This window comes from Anthonomus grandis, chromosome 10 (assembly GCF_022605725.1).
Source record: "Anthonomus grandis grandis chromosome 10, icAntGran1.3, whole genome shotgun sequence".
Taxonomy (NCBI): Eukaryota; Metazoa; Arthropoda; class Insecta; order Coleoptera; family Curculionidae; genus Anthonomus; species Anthonomus grandis.
This window is the reverse complement of record NC_065555.1, coordinates 11,907,118-11,915,481: the sequence shown is the minus strand read 5'-3', so window position 1 is coordinate 11,915,481 and position 8,364 is coordinate 11,907,118.

The window sequence follows — 8,364 nt, the reverse complement described above, 5'->3', positions numbered from 1 at the left end:
ACACAAAACAATAAGCAGGGGTCAAGTTATGAATATGGATTGGGAGTAAACGTAAAACATAGGAAAGCTTACTTTTTTTTTATTTTTAAATTGTAATTTGGAATTGTATGGCAAATTAAAATTGGCGTTATGTAAATTAAGTTTTAGAAAATTAGCAGAATCGAAAATATTAAATTTTTTTTTGAGAAGGTATTTTCAGGCAAACCTAAGTAAAGTACCAAATTGTCTTTTAAAAAGATATTAATATAATACTAAAAACTATACATTATTTCATTACTTTTTTTTCTTAAGTATTTCATAATTATTTCACCATATTCAATTTTACAAGAACTAAATTTCCAATAATTAAATTTAAAAATGTCATTATGCTGTGGTTGTTTCCTATACTTTCTTATTCAGCCATTTTTTTTACGTAAACAACTTTCGATTTTAGCTAAAAATTATCACATCTTTTATATTTTAAATAGAACACCTTACATCTTCATGTATTTTTATACTTATCAATAAATACCCATTTAATTTAAAAGAAATTAATTATTGCCAAATATTTATGACATGCTTAAGGTTTGCGCTGCTTTTAATTGAGAACAAAATAGGATTATTTTTTATTATTTTACCCAAAAATATATTTACAAGATATTCCAAGAAGAAGTTTCCTGTAAAGTCTATAAGACACACGTGTCATTATATTGTTGGTACCATGTTTTTATTGATTTTAATATTCAAGGACGAGTGCTTTAATTCATGTTTAAAAATGTTAAATTATCGATTTTTTGCCATTATTTGAGTTTTTGCTCCCCATTTGCTCATCCCAATCAAAGGATATTCATAATTTATTACAAATTCCGTTTAAAAATCAATAAAAGGCTCAGTTTTCTACGTTTAAATCGACTTTTTAAAAATAAAGAAACCCTAAAAATGTATTTCATGTAGAATTTTTAGTTTTCTTCTATATTTATTTTTTTGTATTCTTTTATAAATAGATATTTTTATGTTTTTGCAGGTTTTCTGCACAAACCGTTTAAGTACTACAAGGTAAATTTTTTAAACAGTTTTTGGCTAAATAAATCACTCTGCGATGGTCAATCTTATAAACTTCCCTATCAGAGATGCTACCCATAGAGAGCTTTTAGACCTAGAAATTTGAGAAAAATCGCCAATATAATTTTTCGGAAAGACATCCGGAAAATAATGCTTTAAAAATAGGGTTTTTCCAATTTGTTTTATATTTATAGATTTGCTTAGGTTTTGTAATCCATTCATTAATATTTATGAAATATACAGTGTGGTGACTTTAACTGGAATAAATTTAAACTATTCAAATTTTATCTCGCAAAATTCCTGAGACCCGTCGATTTTGCTTTATTTTTTTTTCACATTTCAAGATAGTTTTTGTATTTTTTCACCTACAGGGGGGGTCCAAATTAACCCAAACTTTTCTTTTTCAAATGAAAAGCCACTTTTTATAAACTCTCATTGAAAAGAGCCCTTTTTCCTGATTAAATTGCCCTATTTACTTTTGTGATTATCTAAAGAAGAAATACGAAAAAAAAAACCATTAAATTATTAAAAGTCTCGAAATATTTTGTGTTGGTAAATTTTTGGCGTGTTTGTTTATTTTATTGGTATCGAGACATTTCCTGACATTGTTGTAGTGTCACTGTTAAAGTGAATTTCAACCAGTTGTTAAATAAGTTAACTTATATTGAAAAAATGCCTTATTTATCCGAATCCCACAAGATTGAAATCTTAATGATGATTGGTTATGGGGACAGAAGTCGTACTTAGCTAGAGGTTGTCCACTTATTCAGACAGAAATATCCAGATTTGCCACCTATTAACCAGGGTACGGTTAGTAAAATCGAAAGCAGATTTCGAGATGTTGGGCACGTGAGGGATGTTTCAAGACAAAGGTCTTCTAAAATTGATAAAAACACCCAATTAAATGTATTGTTAGCGATGGAAGAAAATCCGGTAACTGCAGCCAGAGGAGTAGCTCGTGAAAACTCTATTCATCATAAATCTGTGCTAAGAATTTTAAAAAGTACAAACAAACGACCTTATAAAATGCAACCCGTTTAAGAGTTATTGGAAGACGATCCAGATCACAGAGTTCAGTTCTGTGAATTAATGATGAAAGCCATTGATGAAAATCGCATATCTTCGGAGTGGATCCTTTTTTTTGATGAGGCTACATTCACCCTAAATGGCCATGTTAATATGCAGAACAGTGGCTACTGGTCTAACGAAAACCCATACTGGGTAAGGGAAACTAATACACAATATCCCCAGAAAACTAATGTTTGGGCTGGCATAATTGGCAGGCAAGTTATAGGGCCCATATTCTTCAATGATACTTTAACTGGGGAAAGATATCTAGAATTTCTTGAACATGAACTAGTTCCAGTCTTACGTGCCTTATATCCGAGTCAGTTCGATCCAGATTTGTATGATGAAAGAATCTGGATGCAACAAGATGGTGCTCCCCCACATTATGCCCGTAATGTACGCCAGTATTTAGATGACAATTTTCCAAACAGATGGATTGGTAGAAGGGGTGCAATCGAGTGGCCGGCACGTTCTCCCGATCTCATCTCACTTGATTTTTTTCTGTGGGGACATTTGAAAAGTCAAATTTATATGAGCAAACCAGGAAATCTAGACGAACTCAAAGAACGTATTAGGCAAGAAATCCGACAAATATCTCCAGAAGTGTTAGAAAATGTCAGAAACTAATTTTATTATCGTCTTAGGCTTTGCCAACAAGTAAATGGTGCTCATTTTGAGCATCTTATACATTAAACGCTTAAAATAAAACTTTTAATAATTTAATGTTTTTTTTTTGTATTTCTCCTTTAGATAATCACAAAAGTAAATAGAGCAATCTAATCAAGAAAAAGGGCTCTTTTCAATGAGAGTTTAAAAAAAGTGGTCTCAGGAATTTTGTGAGATAAATTTTGATTAGTTTTAACTGAATTTATTCCAGTTAAAGTCACCACACTGTATACTATAAACAAACTGAAACAAAAGCTTTTAATTATTCAGCGCATTCCGTATATTAAATCGACCCTGCAGAGAATACTAATGTCTAAAAATAGCTTAAATGTTAAATATGGTTTTTACTATTTTTTAAATTTTATTTAGTTTTTCATTCCACTCCTAATTAATCTTAATCAGGCTCACTACATTACACTATTATAATAATAAAAATAATATTAACCAAAATTTATTATTTATATTACATTTCTTCGATATAATGAGATGCATCGCATCTAAAAACTGAATAAATGTATATTTTCGTTATGTCTTATACGTTAATGTTCTTTAAATACAATTATAAAAGTCAAAAAAATTAAAAATAATTAAAATTTCATTAAATTTTTCCAAAAACTATATTTTTCCAAACCAAACAATTTACTTTCCAGAGCCTTACAAGATATTTCAAGGAGTCTTATGTAAAGTCAATGAAACGCCTGGGTCATTAGGTGTTTCCTGGAACGTGAAGTATTTTTTGAATGATATTTTAGATTACTTTCAGATTTAAATAAAATCTTTGTTTCTTTCTAAATGATCAGAAGCATAAGAATTTTCGTTTTCTAACTTCTAATTATTTCTTGAAAGATTTTCCAATTTCGAACTTTTAAAATTAGCAAGTTAAATTTGATCAAAATGTAATTTTTTATTAGTTATCTTAATGTTCTTATATTTAAAATTTATAAATTTATTCTTTTGTTAAAACTTCTCTTCTTCTTTATAATTCAAAAAAATTAAATAATTATTTTAATATATAATTTTTATTCAACCAATATAATTTTGAGATAATACTTATTAAGCATTTAGCATCTATTATTAATCTTAATATTAATTATTTTCGTATGCATTACTATTTAATTTAGATATCCTTGATATATTTAATTAAAACATGTTCAAATTGGATATTCCACAAATGTATATTATTATAAGTAGAACGTTACAGTATCATGCGAAATTGACATTGACTGAAGTAATAATTTTTAAATTTTTCTGTATTTAATCTCATTAATGTAAATGCTATTTAATGGAGTATTTATTTTACTCAAAAGTAAAAGCTCAAAAGTAAAAATGGTAAAATCTTGGAACTAAGACTATATTTGTTTTCATACTTATTATACCAGAAAAAAATATATTTAGAAATAATTATTTATTTCTGTTTTAGGCTTTCCTAAATTTTCCCCCAAAATATAGATTTCTTTTTCCAGAAGTAGCTTTTATTTATAATGATATCCAGGGCTATTAGATGAAAAGAAGAACAATCTGCTGTAAAATTTTCATCTGGCAGAATTTTTTACCAGGGCTTCTTTTCTACATTAGAAATCATCCTTTAAAAGTCCTTATGAATTCAAGTGACAATTTTATGCTCACAAAAAATACTTTTATTACAAACATCGTCGAAACTATTAATCCTACGATAAAATAAGCTATTACCTTTTTTTCTGTAGCAATTTTCCATAAAAAAGATCCTATGCATTTTTTTCGTAGGGGTTCTTTTTGAAAGAAATTTTACTTTCAAGGTTGATCACTGAAATAATTGTAAGATAAGTATCAGATGCATTTTTTTTAATGTGGTTTTCCCAATAAGCCTAATCCCCGAAACTACAATAGAAAAATAAAGTAAATGGGACTTTTTTACTTTGTTATTAGGGTGACATGATGCGTTATCATCCAGGTCTTCGCCAAGTATTAAAGCACAAAAAATTCATCTTCTTTTTATTTAGACATGATTGTCCATAGCAGAAGCTGCAAATGGGAGAAGTTTCCTACATTCGCAGTTAGCTCCATAATCTTTCGTACAATTACAAAATATTGTATTTAATGAAACATCAGAAGCAGGTGGCAATAGTGTTTGTGTTGGCTGTAAATAATCATTAATCATTGTCCATCCTCAATCCAAATTCTTACCAAGCCATTTCTTAAGTTAATAATAAACACGATATAAATGTGCTTCAGCTACAGGCTGAAGCTGACTTCAGCTGACATTCGAGAGAAATTTCTCTTAAATTGTTTGCGGAGTCATTGATGGATCAAACATAATTGCTGTGCATGTATCAGTGTTTATTATTCGTCATTGCTGATCCATTCCTTTCGTGATGTTATGTGGATTATTATAACCATGGAAAACAACAGTAACGTTCAAACCAATAATAATTAAAAATAGCATCATATGTAACATCTCGATTTCACACATGCGAGAATTTCAATTTTTTTTATTGCACTTTTAAGTTAAAATTGCAATAGTGCATGAATCTATGGCAATTTTCGTATCATGAACTTTAACAGAAGAAGTAATACTTAATAGTAGAAGCAGCCTGCGCATACGTTTGATCTGTATATCTAAGAATTTCTGACCCATTATTATCTTCATAAAGCTACACCGAATTCATAAGTTTTAGGATAATTTATTTAATCATCAGCAATAATTTCCATAAAATGGACCCTCCGTATAAAAAAAAAGCTTCACTTGGATTAATGGGGACTTTTATAAGGGATGACTTCTAATATCAAAAAGAAGGTCTGGTAAAAAAATTCACCAGATAATACATATTAATGATAGAACTGAATTTTTCCAGTTTTTTTCCTTGACGGGCTTATTTTGAGTCTTATAAGTCGATTTTGATAATGATTTTACGAAGTTTGCACTTTTAATCTATTTTCTTTAAAAAAAAGCAAATTTTCCCCTTTTTGATTCAATTTTTAACATATAGTACAAATTATTTTTTTACTATTTTTTGGGTCAAAAAACAAAAAAAGACGAGTATATTGTGATATTAGAAGTTTTAATTTTATTTTTATCATTAATAATAAAAACTCAAGGTTTAAGACGAGTTATTTTGAGTTCGCCATAATACATCCATTATTTTTTGCAATAATAAGAAACATAGTAGTAAGAGCATTTGCGAAATAGTCTTCAAGGCTTAAAAAAAAAATAAATAAGGAAGTCATTAATTTTATAAAAATAAATGTCTTAACTTTAACATAATTTTATTATTTAGATTTGCAGTATTAGATATGTTTGTCAAATTTTATTTCCTGTGGTTTTTAGTTATAACATCAAACTTTATGACTTTCAAAAATTTACTTACAACCATTAAGTCAGTTTTATTATTGAAAAATTCATTGAGTTTACTTACTACGAAAAAAATTAAAAAGAGATTAATAATTTGAAAATTGCTAAAAACTAAACCTAAGTATACACCACTCTTTTTGGCCTATTTGTGACTGTTTTTTATAAAAATTAGACCTTAACGGAATTCCTAAATGGTCTATAATATATTTCTCTCTTCGTCCTACAAAATTTGAGTGTTCGGTAATTACCTTCCAACTCATACACTAAGGAACTACGGTTAAAAAAATAGTGGTAAATTTGAATTTATTCCTGGTAACTTTGGGATATGTCGGCAAGTTAAAAGAAAAATGATGAAAAGTTGAAAGTTTAAAAGCTTTGTATATTTTTTTAATTACTAGCGATGGTTTAAAGAATTAAAACTCATATAAGGCATAAAATTGGCGAAAATTATAAACTTTCAGTTTTCTCATAAATCGGTTAATTTTTCAGAAAACTGTCGTACTGTTTGCATAAACAAATGAAAAATGAACTTTATGAGTTTTCAAAATAATAATCATAACGCTTGGTCAACACTGCAAAACTTAGATGTACACTACCAAAAAAGATTTACCACTTCATACATATATCCGATCCTAAGGCAATTAAAACTTATTACGAATTTTTTTTTCTTAATTGTTAATTATATTTCTTATAGCAAATTAAATTTTTACTATTCAAATTTAATTCATATTTAATTCAAATATGTTCATAGTGTAAGTAATAATTTTTCGTTTAAATAAACTGACACTGAGTCAACAAAACTTTGCATAAATTAAAAAGATGAGTCCGATGATATCGATAATTCGCTTAGAATGCTTAAGTATTCTAATGTACATATTGATATATTTCCAGTTCATATAATAAATTCCTGTTTTGGACAAAATTATTTTTTACTTGGGTGGAAAAGTGCGATTCCACTAGCAAAACTTGCAACTCAAATTTTACTAACCTGGGTTGGGTTGGGTTGGGTTGGGTTGTTATGTCTAGACAAATTTATGAATATTTCATAACTAACCTTTATTACCAAATACCTTGACTATTCTAAAGCATTTGACACGATAGACCAATAGGCTGCCTTTTAGCTTTTAGAATGTGGAACGTGGAAAGTTGAAAGAAAGGAAATACGTTGTCTTTGTTTTCTATCGTTAACTACATGTACAAAATGACAATCCTTGACATAACAAATGTTAACACATTAAATTAACATACGGTTAGCGTACATACAGCATTTTACAATACTAATCTTAATAAATAAATATATTGTCAACCGAAACTCAACTTTTCAACACGTGCAATTATGAATTTGAGTTGCAATTGGTCAAAGCATACCTCCATGGGTAATACTGCAATAAAAAATGCAATATCACGTGACCATTATAAACTACTAATATCCAAATTATACTTCAATAGTCCAGAGAAACCAGAAGATTGCTCGAAGATTTATTATGTGGATGAGCTTCTAGAGCTGTTTTAAGTATACATATCGAAGTGCAAGAGAGTCAGCATAAATTAGAAAAAAGTGAAGCAAAATTTTTATGCACGAATGACGGGATAACATTTACTAGATGGCAGGTTAACAAAAAAGTATTGGCAATTAGTAACTGTCATGATAATCAGCGTACATTTGTTGACCGAAAACGGCCAAAAACTTGCTGTCGAATGTCCTGAGCTAATCTCCCTTTACAACAAGTATGTGGGAGGCGTCGATTTGACCGATCATTTAGCTGGCCTTTATGAATTCGACCGCAAGTCTACCAAGTGGTGGAAAAAAGTTTTCTACAAATTATTAATGATAACAGCCGTAAACTCATTTATTATTTAAGATATATAAGTTAGACGTAAGAAGATACCATTTTTGGAATTCTTGATAGCCCTAGCCGAAAGCCTAATTGACCAAGGGAAAAGCAAAGCCGGTGTGAAGAAGCGTTCAACTACCGGAAGACCATCAAAGCGATAAAAAACTATGGTGAATGTTGGCGATCATATGCCGATTATCGAGCAGAAACGGAGAAGGTGTATAAGATGTTCACAAAACAAGGTGGAGAAATGCACAAGAACTGTTTGCAGGGTATGTAGTGTGCCTCTATGCAATGACTGTTTTACCCCTTTCCATATGTGAAATTATGCAATATTTCGATAAAAACTATTTGTTCTACTTATGTATGTCTTTTATTTCAGAGCTGGTGGGACATGGAACAACGGAATGGACTGATAGGACGATA